Genomic DNA, 19757 nt, shown 5'->3' with positions numbered 1-19757 from the left:
TAATTGGAAATATATATATTTTTTACATTTGGATTTGTTTTGAAGAAGTTTGTGTGTGTGTATTTACATTTTTTCTTGATTCTATTTTTAATGATGCTAAGCTCATATTTGTTTTCTTCCAAAAGTTTATTTATTTACTTATTTTTCTGATATTCATCTCTTTCTCCGTTTAGAGTCTTGGTGTATAATATGAAATATGTTTCCATTTTGTATCTTGAAGTCTTCACCTGTCAATTTCATTTCCACAGCTAAAGTATGAGCTTACTGAAGTAACAATGCGTTACAGATTTTCAGTATCTCCCATAAAATAACCAGCAGAGTACTGGGAACTTCACAGTTAATGGAAATAGTCGCTTGGCTTAATATCTTCAAAAATAACTGCAATTGCTCTAATATCTTGACATCATTATTTTACAAAGGATTTTTCTTACAATAGTCCCCATGCTGATGTCTTTATAACACATTGAAATGAAATGTGCTTACTATTGATAGTAACTGTGATATAAAATGTATACAGAAAATGCAATGTGTAATGTAATTTAAAAATGAAAAAGTAGGCATTATATTAGCTGAGAATTTTCACAATATATTTTTTAGGAAAAAACCTAACTTTATAGTTGTGGTTCATTTCGACAATTAAGCTGTGACAGAATCTACAATATTTCTAAAGATTTTAAAATATATTTCTGAGAAGCATGGGGTTGAGGTCTCATTCCTTTTCCAGACAAGACGGAAAACAGTCTCTTCCAGAGAGATGAGAGACTATCTTGTTTTCCAAAGACAGTGAAACGGCTTCTGTTTTTTCAGCAATTTTAGTGTTTAGCAATCCTGTCAAGAACTTCTTTTTTTACAAGATGTAAACTTTGTACCACAAATTAAGTGAATTTTGCACTATTCTGTTCTCAGTAAAGAATAATAATAAGAATATGTTTTCATAATAGAACAGAAATCACTGACAAAAGAGAAAAGTAATCAAGTCCAGAGGGATAGCTAACAATTTTGGTGTCTGTGAAAGATGCATAAGAGGAGCCTTCAAATACGTGTGCATGTGTGCGTGCAGCAGGAAGAGGGAGAAAACCATTCCAACAGCTTTGGAATGCCTGTCCTTTGACCTTGGACCTGCCTGTCCTTTCATTTGACTGATGGGAGGAGGATGGAGTCTGGGGGAGGTGACCTGTGTCCATCCATGATGAGCAGGTGAGAACATGAGAAATAGAATTTAAGTGCTGAACACCTTTTAACTGATATTTGAAATTTGGCATGAGGAGATACAAATTTAGGTTGTTACACTCTAATTTTGATCAAATCAAGTAATACAATCATCATCATGTTCTCTCTATAGATATTTTTTCCCAAATTGTAAATTCCCTGGCAAGTCCAGGTATTGAGGTAGTTGCTGGCAATCCAAAGAAAACAAAAATAAAAGCATTGAAGTTAAGGTATTCACATTCTATGGAAATGTGCAATAAACAGTCCTAAAATTATGTAAAACTTTGTAGAATTTAGAGATTTTAAATAATCGCTGTTACAGATTTTTTTTAGTAATAGATACATCTATTATTAATAATATATAGATTACATGTAGTGCAGGCTTTCTATGTGCCAGGAACTTTTTATGTATTAAATCACTTAACTCTCATGACAATCCAACAAGAAAGACCTTATAATTACCATTATTTTACAGATGAAGAACTAAGACACAGAGAGTTAAATAACTTGTTCAAAATTACAGAGCTAGAAAGGAGCACAGTGATTTTTACACCCAGGCAATATCTCTTTTAGCCTTTATTCTCTACTTTTCTCATCTTCAGAACTGAGTTTAAAACCAACTTATACATGGATTCAGTAAATTTGTCCAAGGATTATTTGGAAAGTGAAAAACAAATATAATAATAAACTCCAGGCAATATCATTGCTTAAATTGCAGGTAGAGAAAAAAGAACTTGCAAAGGGAGAGAGAGAAAAAGAAAAGGAGTATCTGAGAAATAGCAAGAAAACTATAAGTACTGAAGAGGAAGCTAACGGGAAAATAACTTTTCAAGAAAGAGGGTGTGATGAAATGTTAAATGTTTCAGAGTAAAAATAAGATAAGAAATGAACCATGCTCATTAGATTCCTTAAGTTGGAGGTAACTGATGACAATAAAGGGAAATTTTAGTGAATAAATGGAAAAGTCCTATTACAGTGGGTTAAAATGAGTAAAAACAAAATGACGATTTGGAAATATTAAATGTTTACCACCCTTTTAATAAGTATCAATATAAAAAAATAGAATTAATGAAAAAGAATAGATATTTAGAAATAAACATCAATGTATATTAAGAAATCATGGTCTCATCCAAGAATAATTTCAAGAAGGAAGTTAAGAAATTTTAGTTTGTTGATTTGTTTGCTTTGGTAGGATTCCTTTCTCAATACTTAATCAACCTACGGTGCTAGGAAAAGAAACCTGACACCTGCTGGTGTTAGGCAGTGAAAGGAAAGAAAACTTCTCCTGGACTCACTTGGTGCTCTTGGGGACCTGTAAGAGATCACCTTTGCCGTGCCTGTTCTAGACACCGAGGACAAGACGAATGAGGTCACCACCTGATGGTACCTATACCATCCTCCTGCCCATGAATGCAGATTCCAGGGCTGTGCTGACTCTGGACTCAGAGTGATTCTAGGGCAGTTAAAATCCACCTGGTCTTGTGGGGCCCGGAAGAAGGCAGAATCTCTGACTTTCTTTTTTTTTTTCTTTTTTTCTCATTTAAGTAATAAATTCATAATTTTATTCCAACTAAACTATTTTGTGAAACAAAAAACATACTTGATAATGCCACATGGCCAAAACATGCATGATATTCCTGTATTCTTATTATGTGCACAAGTTCTCACTTGTTTTGAGTTTTTAAATTAATTTTTATTGGAGTATACTTGATTTACAATGTTATGTTAGTTTCTGCTGTACAGCAAAGTGAATCAGTCATACATATATACATATCCGTTCTTTTTTAGATTCTGTTCCCATATAGGTCATTACAGAGTATTGAATAGAGTTCCCCATGCTGTACAGCAGGTTATTGTTGGTTATCTATTTTATATATAGCAGTGTGTATATGTCAATCCCAATCTCCCAATTTATCCCTCCCCCCTCCCCCGCTTTCCCCCTTGGTAACCATAAGTTTGTTTTCTACATCTGTGACTCTGTTTCTGTTTTGTAAATAGGTTCATGTGTACCCTTTTTTTAGATTCCACATGTAAGTGATATCCTGTGAGATTTGACTTTCTCATTCTGACTCTCTGACTTTCAAATTGTCGCACCTGTATATTGGCAAGGCTTCTCCAAGACTCTACTGAACTGAGGATAATTACGTTTTATATATCTGATAGTACCACCATCAGTTTTCAGTACATGATAAGTGCTCAAAATTATAGATTCTATCAATTATGCTTAACACTACTTTTTCAAAGCCTGTAATTTGTTCTTATCCCTTTGAAATTACACTTTTATCCTTCCCTTCCATCCATCATTAAGAAGTACCAATTCCTTTCAACATAAAAATAATCAAATCTAAGTATATAAGAATATTACTTGTCTCTTTTTAGCATTTATATTTCAAATTTGATTAATTTGATCCTAATATAAGCTGAAATCTTAGAAATTAAAAGGATACAAATTAAATGTTTTTATTTTAGCATCAATTCTTTTCATGTATTAGAATGCATACTGGAATTGTTTTTTCCTCAAACTATTAAACAACTGCTAAAAGAAAACTTTTACATCTTTTTAATATGTAAACATTTTTTAAAATGTAAATATTTTCTAAAATGTGTTTTAGAAAAATACTTTGCATTTATAACATAAGGAATGTAAGAAAACTTTAGTATGTTGATTTAACATGCATCTATGAATAAATTCAACATGGAAAACTATTATATTTAAATTCATTTGTAAATTGTTAAACTATGTGTTTGAAGGAATTAAAATTATCTTGGTTAAAAGTAGTCTGAACAAAATTAAAATAAACTTTAACTGGAGTATCTACTAAAATATGGAAAATCGAATCGTGTAAATTGTTTTATATTACATAAACTTTACTTAAAAGTTCTTATTAAAACATGTTTACAGTTACACATAAGATTAATGTAAAACTGTTATGTTTCAGATACTATTCTAATTCTGGAAATTTACTAATACAAGCACACCTACACATACCACTTCACAACTTTGTACATTTAAAGAGCCATGATTTCCTCATGGAGAGGGAATTTTTTTTTTAAACAATAGACTTTACTTTTCAGAGCAGTTTTATTTTCACAGAAAAATTGAGCAGAAAATACAGATTTTCCATGTACCCTTTGCCCCCCCATATGCACAGACTCCCCCACTATCAACATCCCCACAAAAATTGATGAACTTACAGTGATGTCATTATCACAAAACCCCTATATTAGAGTTCATTAGTACATAGGGTTCTTGGTGTTATATACTCCATGGGTTTTAACAAATGTATAGTGACATGTGTGCACCTGTATCTACAGAGTAGTTTCACTACCCTAAAGATCCTCTGTGCTCTCTGCCTATTCATCTCTCCATCCTCCTTAACCCCTGACAAACACTGACCTTTTTACTGTCTCCATAGTTTTGCCTTTTCCAGACTGTCATAGATTTGGAATTGTATACAATATGTAGACTTCTCAGGTTGGCTTCTGAGAAGTAAATGCATTTAAGATTCCTTTGTGTCATGGCTTATTTGCTCATTTCTTTTTATCGCTGAATAACATTCCACTGTCTGCATGGACCACAGTTTATTTATCCATTTACCTACTGAAGGACATCTTTGTTGCTTCCAAGTTTCGGCAATTTTGAGTAAAGCTGCTGTAAACAGCCATGTTTAGGTATCTGTGTGGACTTAAATTTTCAAATCCTTATCCTAAGGAGCATAATTACTGGATTGTATGTAAGATTATGTTTAGTTGTGTACAAAATCACCAAACTGTCGTCCAAAATGGCTGCACCAGTTTGCATTCTCATCGGCAATGGATGAGAGTTCCTGTTGCTCCAAACCCTCATCAGCACTTGGTGTTGTCAGTGTTTTGGACTCACCATTACTATAGGTGTGTAGTGGCGTCACGTTGTCTTACAGGGAATTTTTTAAATGAATGAGGGAGTATATTTTACAAGAGACATTGGTTCCATAACCTTTCCCCCACTCTCTGCACACACACAATGTGATTTGGCTTAATTTAACATCTCCTTAAACGTTGTTGACTAGTTAAATGAAAATGATTAAGAACACGATTAATTCAATTGACATGCTTACTGATTAATTTTGGGAATTAGTCTTACTGGAAATAAAAGGAAAGTATTGTGAGTTAAATATTAATTCTCCAAATACTTTGTTCCTTATGATGTAACTTTTTTCAATTATATGCCACATGGTCATTGACAACTGCCTACATCTATACAAGCAGTATTAAAAAGGGGTTTGATTTTCTAGCTTGGCAAATGTGATATTATAATTTCAATAAAGGTGTTCTAGTAACCAGGTCACTTTGCTCTCTTTACCCTGAAAGAACATTAATTAAAATGCTTTTGAGGGATGAGATTAGGCATCCCATGCTCTGTTTTCAATTATATTCTTCAAAGGTGACACACTTTGGAGCAAGTAGGCAGCTTAGCTCTTACTATCCCCACCCTCTCTCATCACCCTCACAAACAGAATCACATATTATAAAGTAAAGATGCAGAGAATGCTGGCAGAAAACACAACAAAATAAAACAGAGCACAATACAATGATGATGGTTATCTAGAATGCTTGGGAACCTTAGTGAAAAATGTATATTTATCTTACCTGAAATAAATACAACTTGTAATATAATTATCACAAATGCTCATGTGTGATTTTAATGTTTAGTGAATTAACAGTCTTTTAAGTCATTATCTTTATAGTTAAAACCAAGAAAATATAGTATGCTTCATATGAAAAGGCATACCTCCTATAGAATATGTGATAAGTAGCTAATGATGTCAAACAGTTTATGAAATAAGATTTTCCTAATTAATTATTGTTTGTTTCCTGGCAACCTTTCTACAGATATTTTGTACACAATATGAAGGCCTTTCATCTTTTCACATTTTTGCAATTGCTGTTAAAGTAGGAGTGAATATTGCCTTAAAAATTATACTACACAGTTCTTACAGTTCTCATTGTGGTAGTCTGTGTTTTATAGAGGTTTTTAATTTTGATTTATATTATCTGGATTTATAATATTTCAAGGAGTGAAGATATATAAAAGATATTCTTGAATTTTTAAAAAATTTGATGAAAGTAATTTAAAAAAGTAATCAGGGTACGAAAAAGTGTCTATCCCTGAATCAAGTAGAGTCAAAACTAAGACTCACATAACTCCATTAAGAGCAGCACTCTTAGTACTTCTGAACACTAAATAATCTTGTCCAATAATTTTATCACAGTACTCAAATATGTGGTTTTCAATGAAAATTGTATTGTTTGAATTGATCTTACAGAAGATATGCTATTCAGATCCGTGAAGCCATAGGCATATAATGATTTTAATCCAATATATACACAGCAATTATTGTGTGCTGGCACTGTTCTAAGTATTTTACAGACAGCTCATTTAATCTTTAAAATGATCCTGTGAAGTAAGTACAATTACTATACCATCTCCATGAAACGTAATAAGCCCAATAACAGGCTTGACATTTGACTTTACATGAAAGATTAAGAAAATTCTGACCCAATAATTGTAAGCGCATCAATTAAAGCTTCTCTATCTTCTCAAGAGACAAATAGATGCAACTTGTGAGTCCTGTGTACCTCATGAGAAATGTCTGATTGTTAAGGGAGGGCATGTGTAAATGTGAAGTAAAGATGTTCCTGGTCAAAACATGACTGTGAGCATTTTTTAGGAGTATTAAGACACTGCTGACTTAAAAAGAGACCACAAAAACGTTGTCTAGTTTGGTGGAAGAAGGAATGAAGATAGATTTATCACACAGCTTTATATGCTAAGGCCCATTCCTTGAAATGGGAAAAATATCAGCTAACTGTAATTGAAAGTAGGGGTCTGGCTGCTCACTGCTCAAAAGCAATTAAAAAGGCAAGGTTGGTGAAAAGGAAAGTGTGCTTTATTTTGGAGGCAAGCAATGCAGTGGGGAGGACTCCTGTCCAAAGGCCAACTCACCCCCACTGACAACCAGTGGGTGAGAGATTTTATAGATGGAAGGAGGGGGCTACATGCAGAAACAGCACAGTCAGCTCTGACGGTCGTCTTGAAATTGGTCATGCGGTGGTCTGACCAGTGTCATCTTGTCATCTTGATGGTTTTAAGTACAGTTAGTCTTTAGTTCCAGGGTCAGTTTGTTACCATTTCTTTGAGGCCAGTTCTTGGAATTGTGGCAGCTTATGTCATGGCTACCGCCTGGTCATCATGTAGTTAAATTCTTTTACCTGACGGGGGTTTCAGTATCTACAACACAGCTCACAGGATATGGCTCAGAATATTATCTGTAGCCCTTGAGGAGGAACTAAAAGTCCTTGACTTTGCTTAACAACTGAACTATTGTTATTATTTGGTCTCGTTTGACTGTTTTCCTTTGTTCTGCTTTTTCTCACTTCTCTTATTAAACTTATTCTTTAGCTAAAAGATTTCTACAGACAAAAGGCAGGCTGAGGACGTCGGGGACAAGGACCATAGGGTCCTGCTCCATTTCATAACTGCTGCAAATTAGATAGAAGAATATGAGGACAAGGGATGTTGCCTTTCTATGAAATGCAAAAGTTTTCTGTGAAATCCAGCTGACATCTTGATTTTTACCATATGCATGGATATGTGTGTGTGTGTAAATAAAACAAAATCTGTGGTTATAGTAATATGAATAAGAACAGTGGTGTAGAGATATATTCCTCTGATATAGTATTGACTTACGTTCACAAAAAGGCTATGGGTTGTTATATCAAAGTCCAAGATAATGTTATATAACGAAAAGTTGCTTTTTCATCAAATTGACTTTTCTTAAGTTAATTTTGCTACAACCTAAAGGTATATGAGTTTTGAATGCGTTTACATAAAAAAATTCATTAAAATGTGTGAAATTTCTAAAGTCAATAGAGAGATGTAAAATTCCCAATTTTCACCTTATGAATAAATAGCAGAAGAGAATGACTTAAGTATTTGTCCTTTCCATGAATTTTTCCAGATGAAAATGAATAACAAACCCCTTGTTTTTAAAGTCATTCATTTTTACAAGTGAGTTGTGGAATTACTTAATAAACACATTTTAAAACGATATCTCGCTTTCTAGTTTCTGGGGAAAGAAGAAAACCAAGATTTTGCCTTTACATACACTCCAAAATTCATATTTGTTTAATTTCTTGGTTGAGTTACCTGTTATGAGCAATGGATGTAAAAAACACCCTCTCTTTGAAGATAACGTACATTAATGCTCATATGTCTATATTTGTATGTTTGTGTATATAATACAAAATATAAAATGGTTTAGTGTTTTATAATATAAAAATATAAAATGGTTTAGTGATATTGTATTCTCTCCAATTAAATTTATTTCTTCTTGGCTTCATAATTAAAATAATGACCATAGCTTATGTAATTTGTGTCTAAAGATTTTCACTTGTGATTTGAATGTCATTTAGGCCATATACTGATTTCTAGTATAGTTTGGTAAATAAGTTTGGAATAAACAAAGACATTATTAGGTGTTTCCAATGGAAAGTTACTCATTATTTATAGCATGACTTTCTGGGTTATATGACTTTAGCCTTTCATTGCCTTTGAAATATTTTACTACCTGGTAAATTGCAGATAACTGATACCAATGGAAAATAATTCTTGCCTATGGACTTGCAAATGAATTTTGTCTGGAAAAGATTCAATTGATTTCTATTCCCCTTTTTGTGGAAAAGGCTAGGTTTACGTCTATTTGTAATTTCATTTCCACAATTGTTTACACCATATAAATGTATGGTTCTTTGACTTCTTTGAACTGATTATAAATCTGCCTAGTTCCCTCTTAAATAATGAGTTAATTAAATATTTAACATGTTAAATTTATATTTGTAAGAAATTCATGATTTTACCTTGAAAAAGTATCCTTTAACATTCTAGATATCTGATTCATTTTTCTTAGAAGAAGAAAAAAAGGATTAATACAAGCTCAAAGTTCTTGTGATTGTTTAAGATATCAGTGATTATATATCACTTATATAATACATAAGTGACTATATATAGGCAAATTTAAATATACTTCCTGCAATATAAAAAAAGAATGTAACAAGAAAAGATACTGTAAATAGAAAATTATAGAACACCTTTCAGTTTTAATTTTTTGATTCTTTATTACTACACAAAATAAGCTTTAAAAAAATAGAACTCACTAACTGAATTAACTCTTGACCTTTCTAAAGTAAACCTCCTATACTTATTCTACCAGTTTACTCTAAATAAATAGTTCTTTTATTGTTTTTAATCATTAAAACGTCCTTTCAAGGAGAAAATAATACAATTTTTTATTTTGGTATACTGAAATAATGCAAAAATATCATAATCTATTATTTCCTGAAGACACGAAATTTTGATTGGTTAGATTCAAAAGAATTTCCAATTACTATGCACTTCTAACAAGGTCCTTTAGACTTTACTGCACCTTCTAGTGAATTAAGAAAAGCACTCAGCTAGGTGGACAAAACTCTGGATACCAAACTTAGCAAGCAAACATTACCTTTGTGGAAAGAGGAAAAAGCTGGTGAATACAACACTTCATAGACAGAAGAAAGCTCTTCTTGGTGAATACACCCCACCTAGGGTGCCTGGCTTGAAAAGTGAGATGTAGTTTATTTTTTAATTTTTTTTTATTATTTATTTATTTATTTATTTATTTATTTTAAATGCAGATTCCAGGGCAATCTGAATTTTTTTAAATTAATTAATTAATTTATTTATTTATTTATTTATGGCTGTGTTGTGTCTTCGTTTCTGTGCGAGGGCTTTCTCTAGTTGTGGCAAGCGGGGGCCACTCTTCATCGCAGTGCGCGGGCCTCTCACTATCACGGCCTCTCTTGTTGCGGAGCACAGGCTCTAGAGCGCAGGCTCAGCAGCTATGGCTCACGGGTCTAGTTGCTCCGCAGCATGTGGGATATTCCCAGACCAGCGCTCGAACCCGTGTCCCCTGCATTGGCAGGCAGATTCTCAACCACTGCGCCACCAGGGAAGCCCAAGATGTAGTTTTAATTTCAGCCTCACTCATTGCCTTGGCCCAGTGCCTTTATGCCCTGGACAGCTGATGGGAACCTTGCCTCTATCATTTGGTACTGGGCATCATTTTTGTATTTTACTTTGAGTAAATTAAGCATTCTATTATAAATTCTAACAAAGCCCTTTTTCATGAACAAGCCTCTATTTTTTTACACCATTATATGCATTACATTATCATAGTGTTTCATATATCATGTAAAGAGATCAGCCAATAATATTTAAAATAATGATAAAAGTACCATGAAAATACTACTATTAATAGATATCTTCTTAGAGATAAAAATATCTGATAGCGACAAGAAAACAAAAGACAGAGTTAAAAGCAAATGGTATCATTATTTAGTCAATAACAATTCTCCTTAAGAGCAGGCGGTTTTCATATTTTTCATTTTTCTCATTCATAGTATACCAACTTTCTGGTGCTACTACCCCTGACACCACTGACTGATTCCTGTTCTTACTCGGCCTTGGCACCCCAAAGAACAGACAGGATTTGGGCTGGTACCCAATACTTGATTCAGGACCAGATCTCTAGCACAGTTCTATCTTTTTGGAATTCGGCCAGGTTGAGAGACTAAATAAAATGTTATGTGAGGTATGACCTGAATTTCTATTTTATGTTGATGATCCTTCAATTCATCCTTTTTATTTTTTACATCTTTATTGGAGTATAATTGCTTTACAATGGTGTTAGTTGCTGCTGTATAACAAAGTGAATCAGCTATATGCATACATATATCCCCATATGACTTCCCTCTTGTGTCTCCCTCCCACCCTCCCTATCCTACCCCTCTAGGGGGTTACAAAGCACCAAGCTGATCTCCCTGTGCTATGCAGCTGCTTCCCACTAACTATTTTCCATTCGCTAGTGTATATATGTCAATGCTATTCTCTCACTTCATCCAAGCTTACCCTCCCCTCCCTGTGTCCTCAAGTCATTCTCTCCGTTTGTGTCTTTATTCCTGTCCTGCCCTTAGGTGTATTAGAACCATTTGTTTTTAGATTCCATATATATGTGTTAACATACAGTATTTGATTTTCTCTTTCTGACTTACTTCACTCTGTATGACAGACTCTAGGTCCATCCACCTCACTACAAAAAACTCATTTTTGTCTCTTTTTATGGCTGAGTAATATTCCATTGTATATATGTGCCACATCTTCTTTATCCATTCATCTGTTGATGAACACTTAGGTTGCTTCCATGTCCTGGCTATTGTAAATAGAGCTGCAATGAAAAGTGTGGTACATGTCACTTTTTGAATTACGGTTTTCTCAGGGTATATGTCCAGTAGTGGGATTGCTGGGTCATATGGTATTTCTATTTTTAGTTTTTTAAGGAACCTCCATACTGTTCTCCATAGTGGCTGCATCAATTTACATTCCCACCAACAGTGCAAGAGGGTTCCCTTTTCTCCACACCCTCTCCAGCATTTATTGTTTGTATATTATTTGATGATGTCCTTTTTGACCAGCGTGAAGTGATACCTCATTGTGGTTTTGATTTACATTTCTCTAATGATTAGTGATGTTGAGTATCCTTTCATGTGTTTGTTGGCTATCTGTATATCTTCTTTGGAGAAATGTCTATTTAGGTCTTCTGCCCATTTTTGGATTCCGTTGTTGGTTTTTTTGATATTGAGCTGCATGAGCTGCTTGTTTATTTTGGAGATTACTCTTTGTTGCTTTGTTTGCAAATATTTTCTCCCATTCTGAGGGTTGTCTTTTCATCTTGTTTATGGTTTACTTTGCTGTGCAAAAGCTTTTAAGTTTCATTAGGTCACATTTGTTTATGTTTGTTTTTGTTTCCATTTCTCTAGGAGGTGGGTCAAAAAGGATCTTGCTGTGATTTATGTCATGGAGTGTTCTGCCTGTGTTTTCCTCTAAGAGTTTGATAGTGTCTGGCCTTACATTTAAGTCTTTAATCCATTTTGAGTTTATTTTTGTGTGTGGTGTTAGGAAGTGTTCTAATTTCATTCTTTTACATGTAGCTGTCCAGTTTTCCCAGCATCACTTATTGAAGAGTCTGTGTTTGCTCCTTTGTATATTCTTGCCTCCTTTATCAAAGATAAGATGTCCATTTGTGTGTGGGTTTATCTCTGGGTTTTCTATCCTGTTCCACTGATCTATATTTCTGTTTTTGTGCCAGTACCATACTGTCTTGATTACTGTAGATTTGTAGTATAGTCTGAAGTCCAGAAGCCTGATTCCTCCAGCTCCATTTTTCTTTCTCAAGATTGCTTTGGCTCTTCGGGGTCTTTTGTGTTTCCATACAAATTGTGAAAATTTTTGTTCTAGTTCTGTGAAGAATTCCATTGGTAGTTTGATAAGGATTGCATTGAATCTGTGGATTGCTTTGGGTAGTATAGTCATTTTCACAATGTTGATTCTTCCAAACCAAGAACATGGTATATCTGTTCATCTGTTCGTATCGGCTTTGATTTCTTTCATCAGTGTCTTATAGTTTTCTGCATACAGTTCTTTTGCCTCCTTAGGTAGGTTTATTCCTAGGTATTTTATTCTTTTTGTTGCAATGGTAAATGGGAGTGTTTCCTTATTTTCTCTTTCAGATTTTTCATCGTTCATGTGTAGGAATATGAGAGATTTCTGTGCATTAGTATTGTATCCTGCTACTTTACCAAATTCATTGATTAGCTCTAGTAGTTTTCTGGTAGCATGTTTAGGATTCTCTATGTATAGTATCATGTCACCTGCAAACAGTGACAGTTTTATTTCTTTTTTTCTGATTTGGATTCTGTTAATTTATTTTTCTTCTCTGATTGCCGTGGCTAAAACTTCCAAAACTATGTTGAATAATAGTGGTGAGAGTGGGCACCCTTGTCTCATTCCTGATCTTAGAGGAAATGGTTTCATTTTTTTCACCATTGAGAATGATGTTGGCTGTGGGTTTGCCATATATGGCCTTTATTTTGTTGAGGTAGCTTCCCTCTGTGCCCACTTTCTGGAGAGTTTTTATCATAAATGGGTGTTGAATTTTGTCAAAAACTTTTTCTGCATCTATTGCGATTATCATATGGTTTTTATCCTTCATTTTGTTAATATGGTATATCACATTGATTTGCATTTACTGAAGAATCCTTGCATTCCTGGGATAAACTCCAATTGATCATGTTTTATGATCCTTTTAATGTGTTGCTGGATTCCGTTTGCTAGTATTCTGTTGAGGATTTTTGTATCTATGTTCATCAGTGGTATTGGCCTGCAGTTTTTGTTTTTTTTTATGACATCTATGACATCTTTGTCTGGTTTTGGTATCCGAGTGATGCTGACCTCGTAGAATGAGTTTGGAGTGTTCCTCCCTCTGCTATACTTTGCAAGAGTTTGAGAAGGATAGGTGTTATCTCGTCTCTAAATGTTTGATAGAATTCACCTGTGAAGCCATCTGGTCCTTGGTTTTGCTTGTTGGAAGATTTTTAATCACAGTTTCAATTTCAGTGCTTTTGATTGGTCTGTTCATATTTTCTCTTTCTTCCTGGTCCAGTCTTGGAAGGTTGTACTTTTCTAAAAATGTGTCCTTTTCTTCCAGGTTGTCCATTTTATTGCTATATAGTTGCTTGTAGTAGTCTCTCATGCTCCTTTGTATTTCTGCAGCGTCAGTTATTACTTCTCCTTTTTCATTTCTAATTCTGTTGATTTGAGTCTTCTCCCTTCACATCATCCTTAAATGATTTTTCCCAGACTTTCTCTCAGAGAAGCAAAGAAATATTTGACACTTGATTTGTGGAAATACGACAATCATTTTAAAAGTCCAAGGAGGTACAGCTTTTAAAATAGACCAAGGAAGATGGGAAAAGTGTATCATAGGAGGAAAAACAAACGAACAGAAAATATGGAGGAGGGAAATGAGGGAGATTATACCGCATTGAGGAATAAACTTATTTCACAAATAAATTTCTCTTCTTTCTTTGTTTATTGCAAGGAACTGTCAAAGAGTAATTTGAGAGAATTAGTAATCACAAATTATTTTAAGTAATAGATTTTAAAAAATCAATCTATAGCAGGTTTGGACTAATTTTCCTCTAAAGGGCCACAGAGTAAATATGTGAGGCTTTCTGGTCTATCCCCTCTCTGTCACAGTGTTATATAGCAACGTGTTATACTGTAAAGGCAGACACAAGCATACGTGAACAAGTGGTCGTGACTATGTTCCAATAAAATTTTATTTACAAAAGCAGGCTTTGGGCCATATTTTTTTGGCCACTGATCTATAAAATAATGGTATAGTGTAGATAGATATCAGTATAAAATGCATTAACATCACGAGTTTTTTTTTGTTGTTGTTCTTAACATTTAAATATACATATGATACCACTTACACGTGGAATCTAAAATATGTCACAAATGAACGTTTTTGTGAAACAGAAACAGACTCACAGACATAGAGAACAAACTTATGGTTATCAAAGGGGAAAGGGGGTGGGGCAGGGATAAATTAGGAGTTTGGGATTAGCAGATACAAACTACTATACCTAAACTAGATAAACAACAAGTTCCTACTGTATAGCACAGGGAATTAATTCAATACCCTATAATAAACCATAATGGGAAAGAATATGTATATAAATATGCATAATACGTGTGTATATGCATGTATATATATATAACTGAATCACTTTCCTGTATAACAGAAACTAACACAACATTGTAAACCAACTATACTTCAATTTAAAAAAAAAAGGTTTAAGTATAGACTTCTTGGGAATCAGAGGAAAAAACATGTGGATATAGCCATATTCAATTATGAATTTAAAAGTAACAATTTTTTGTTATCTCAATTTAAGAGATCCTCTAACGTTTGTCATATAAATGTATTTCAAATAATATGTGAGAAATTAACATTTTATGTAAATTCTAGGGATAGTGTCAGAACAGAGGAAGGTTTCTGTATCACATACATCCCAGCAAAGTCACTGATTTTTCTCTACTCTCATAAAAAAGTGGACTAGACCTTGGACTTCTATTGACATAACCTCTTGGTTGTTTCAGGTGAAAACATTTTGTCAAATACAATCAGGGTAAATTTGGTGTTGTATTAATTGGTGAACATGAGACAGAGCTATCATTTACCTAGTGAGCATGGTCAGGAACACTAGACACACAGGCAATTCGACCCCAAAGAGTATTTTTGGTACAGCTTAAACTTGCTTTTTAGTTATACTGAATGAGGAAATGGGACTCCCAGAAGCAGTAGTTCTTCACCTGTGTTTCACATTACAGTCATCTGAGGAGCATTAAAACAACTGATGTCTGGGCCTCATTATCAGAGGTTCTGATTTAATTGATTGGTGGTGAGGCGTGGGCATCAGTGTTTTTTAAAAGCACATTGGGTGATTCATATGTGCAGCCAAGGTGGTGAGCTACTGTTTCTGAGCTTAAATAAAGTAAATTAAAATCACATCCCTATTAGGGGAAAAACTGAAACTTGACATTAGTTCAGGTGCTAAATCTAGACCATAATCTCACAGTTGCTTCTTCATGTACATAGGCCTATTAGATTATGCAACGTAACAATGCCTTGAGCATTTAGGACTCGTAAGTTGTGTCTATTGCAGTAATTGTAAATCTGAATTAAATTAGTGGAGCTGAAGAAAAATACACTTTTATCAATGAATTGCATTCCAAGTCTCATCCACTTTTTTTTTTGAAATTTAAAGAAAAAATTTATTGAAGATCTGAAAAACAATTTCTAAAAGATTGACTTTTCCAGAAAACTGTAGATACACAATGCATTGCATCTATCATGTTAAAATGTGCATTAGACACAAATACAAAAACCATGAAACAAGCCACCATTCTTTGACAATCAGAGCAAAGATAAAATGCCTAAGGAACAACATGGATGACTTGCAAAGGATGGGCTCTTTACTGTAAGCACCATAAAAAAAAGGGGGGAGCACAAATGGACGAGTGTGTTCAGTTATACACACTGAATTGAACCTTTGGCACTAGGAATCAGAGCATTTTGTCATATAGCATTAACACATATTATAAAAGTGCATAGTGTCAAAGGAATAGAACCACCAGCATTCAAAAGCAGCTTTGTCAACTAAGCAATAAAACACTCTACAGTACGTCTCTCTGTTGTCCATCATTGAATACACTGGTAGCAATTTTGAAATGAAAAAAAAAAAAGAAAAGAAAAGAAAAAAGGAGCTGTAACCCCTTTTATTTTCTGTTTAAAATCAAACAGAAAACAAACATCACTTCTGTTATACACTAACATTTCCAAAGTACATCATTTGTACAAGAGAAGGACTAAGAAACAAAAATGTGTTTACAGAGATCCAAACAAGAGTGAGTATAAGCGCCTCACACAGCTTTCCGATGGTACTCAGGAGGAGCCACTTCATAATCGCTGGCACTAAACAAAGTTGCAGAGTTCTTTGACAGGTATTTTAGGAAATCATGAAGATAATTCAGTAATAAAGCAAGGCTCTTCTCATCCAGAGGTGTATAGGCCAACATTGCTCCAATACGTACAAATAATCTCAGTAGATGTGGCGCTCCATACACCTGGGACATGGGCGCATCAGGGTGATCTGCGAGGATTTCAGCATACTGTGGTCTCTCAAATTTGTAGAGCAGCTGAGTGCCCAACATTGCATTGAAGTATTCCTTTATCCCTGCCACAATTTTATTAACAGCATACTCCTTATTATCTGTGTTTCCTCGAGATTTCTTATAATTTGCAAAATCCTCTAGAATGGAATCCACATTCTTCTTGGCAGGAAGATAAAAGAGCTGTTTTTGCCGGGTAATTAAGTCCCAGTCATCAACAAGCCATGGTTTTAGTTCTTCAGGAATCTTTAACTTCAACTCTGTTCACGAATGTTTCCTCATTTTCAACAGTCGGATCTACTCGGGCCCTTTTCTTGCGAGGAGGCTGAGGTGTCTCACTGGTGCCACCACTATCTCCATTTCCAGGTGTTTTCTGTTTGTTCTTTTTTGTTTTCACTTCAACATTTTTCTGTTGCAGACCAGAAGTCTTCTTTCCAGGGGCAGCCCCTCTCGTCTTCCCCTCTGCATACTGCTCCTGATTGGCTTTTTGAAGTTCTCCTTGTTTCTGCAAATTGGTGTCCGCGTATTTGAGTACTCTGCTTTCTGGAACCCGTTCATCCCAATTTTTATTCCAACCACTGTAATGTATAAAGTATTTCACTTGTTTATCCTTTATGGCAACCTTTACACACTTTGCTTCATAAAGAAGAGGCCCATGGAAGCACAGCACTCTCTCACCCTCCTGGAATTTAGGCTTCGGGTCCTGCTTCGGCGCCATTTATAGGTAATTCGCCGCCGCCGCCGCCGCCTCCTCCTTCTCCCACCACCCCTGACTACCGCCCCCTACTCTCTCATCATCCACTTTTAATGCCCAGTTTAAGGGCAATCTAGGCAGTGTCCCCAGTCCTTCAAGAAGAATTATAGAAGCCCTAGCTGGAGCCTATTTTTATTTCCCCCTTTAGACATCTATAGTACTTTATCTGAATCATATTTATTTTCTCTTTCTCTCTCTCAATTTACCTTTTATTTTTTAGGCATGCCATTTTCCCCCTTCTTTTGGACTATGCTATGCTGATGGTAAGGACCATTTATGATTCATTTCCGTATCACCTACAGATTCTTGAATTAGATTTATACATAATAAAATTTCAATTATTTGTCATAAAATAAATCAAATACTACTATGTAAATGTTGAACCTTTTTCTATTCTCCTACTAGATGCGTATCATTTATAAGATTTATATATGTATAATTGGGGGTGTGATGTGGGGTAAGAAGACATGATAAAGGTATTGCTAGCATATAAATTATGTTAACTTAATCTTATGTAAATGGATTTTAAAAATCTGATATTCTTTTTTAAAATTGATTGGATTAGTCCTCTTATATTCATTATTGCTATGGCCTGAAGGTGTCACTTCAAAATTAATATGTTGAAATCCTAATGTCCCATGTGATGGTATTAGGAGGTGGGGCCTTTGGGAAGTATTAGGTCATGAGGGCGGAATCCTCATAAATGGGATTAGTACTCTTATAAAAGAGGCCCCAGAGAGCTCCATAACTCTGTCTGGCGTGTGCGGACATAGTGAAAAGACAGCTGTTTATGACCAGGAAGCCCTCACCAAACATTGAACTTGCCGATGCCCGGATCTTGAAATTCCCAGCTTCTAGAACTGTAGGAAATAAATGTTTGTTGATTATAAGCCTCTAAGTCTGTGATATTTTGTGATAGCAGCTTGAATGGACTAAGAAAATAAGAATAATTGATATCTTTGGACTTATTTCTATAACTTTTCTTTGTGCTCCCTATTGCCTTTTTTTGGTATGTTTTCTTTTTGGATATATTGTGTTTATTTGTTCTGCTTTTTTTCATTGTTTTCCTGTTACAGACTTCAAATTTATATAATTTTTTCCTTATTTTAGTGCTTGCCCTGGGTATTTTATCATACATGTTTATTGTAGAAATATTTTTTATCCTTTTCTGTGTCTGAGAAATTTCAAATTCTTTTCATTAATGGCCCAAATCTTTTATGGTATTATGCTTTCCCACTTACTTTATCAGAGTCTTAAGGAGGTAAGGAGATAAATGCTTAATCTCAGTTGGCTTTCTTCCATCCTGGCATCTTAATGTCTGTTGTATTTCTCTATCCCTACTAACAGTAGGTAAATTAACTCAGGACTCCTTTATCATTCATCTGAATCTTGCATTCCTTTCCTAACTGCCTAACTTTTAACTGTCTTTGCTTTCAACCTTGCCAACTTCAATCTAATTACTGTTAATCTATAAATTAATATTTTCAGATGTCTTTTCTGCTTTAAACCTTTAAATGGCTCACCATTTCTTTCTGTATTAAGTCCAAACAGAAACATGTGACACAGTCCTTCGGACAAGCTGCTAACTCTTCATTTCTAGTGTAGTTACTTTGGATACTTTGAAATTTCTGAGAGCTGACTTTTCATTGGCTGCTCTACTTCTTTTAGCAAAGATTTCATACTGTCTATTCAGCAGGGTCATGGTACAAAAAGCATACTGAAGCTGCATAGCAAGCATTATGTTTTACTCAAATTGTTTAACTGTCCATACACATATTAAATTATTACAAATTAAGCACTATAACATTCTGGGAACTGCTTAGTGATATTCAGCAAAGCACTTAATTTTCCTAGAACAGTTTGTTTATGTTAATTTGGTTTTAATCAGGTAAAATGCTACTTTCTACCACACTGGCACTATTAGCTATTCTAGTAGGAAAATGACAAGTCTTCTCCAAAATTAGGAACTGAAGTAAATATTCAGCCAAACAATTGATCCATTCTGATGATTATATTTCAATTATAAAGTACATGGAACACTATTAGAAAAATTGGACTTTAAAACAAAAGGTGGACTCTGTATGCTGTTTTATTAAAGAATTTCAAATACATTTTTTAATGAATGCAGCACTCTCAAGAACA

The 19757-nt window shown here is 34.3% G+C and overlaps 1 protein-coding gene and 1 pseudogene across 3 annotated transcripts in view; both read right to left on the bottom strand.

Annotated features, from left to right (window-relative positions):
• FSTL5 (follistatin like 5) overlaps positions 1–19757 on the bottom strand; it is a 707698-nt gene that overhangs the window by 371862 nt on the left and 316079 nt on the right. The gene's annotated exons all lie outside the window — the stretch shown is intronic.
• LOC133092443 (mortality factor 4-like protein 1) lies at positions 16611–17611 on the bottom strand (annotated as a pseudogene).

This window comes from Eubalaena glacialis, chromosome 5, assembly GCF_028564815.1.
Source record: "Eubalaena glacialis isolate mEubGla1 chromosome 5, mEubGla1.1.hap2.+ XY, whole genome shotgun sequence".
Lineage (NCBI taxonomy): Eukaryota > Metazoa > Chordata > Mammalia > Artiodactyla > Balaenidae > Eubalaena > Eubalaena glacialis.
The sequence above is the reverse complement of the archived record's forward strand: the minus strand, read 5'-3'. Positions and strand labels throughout refer to the sequence as shown.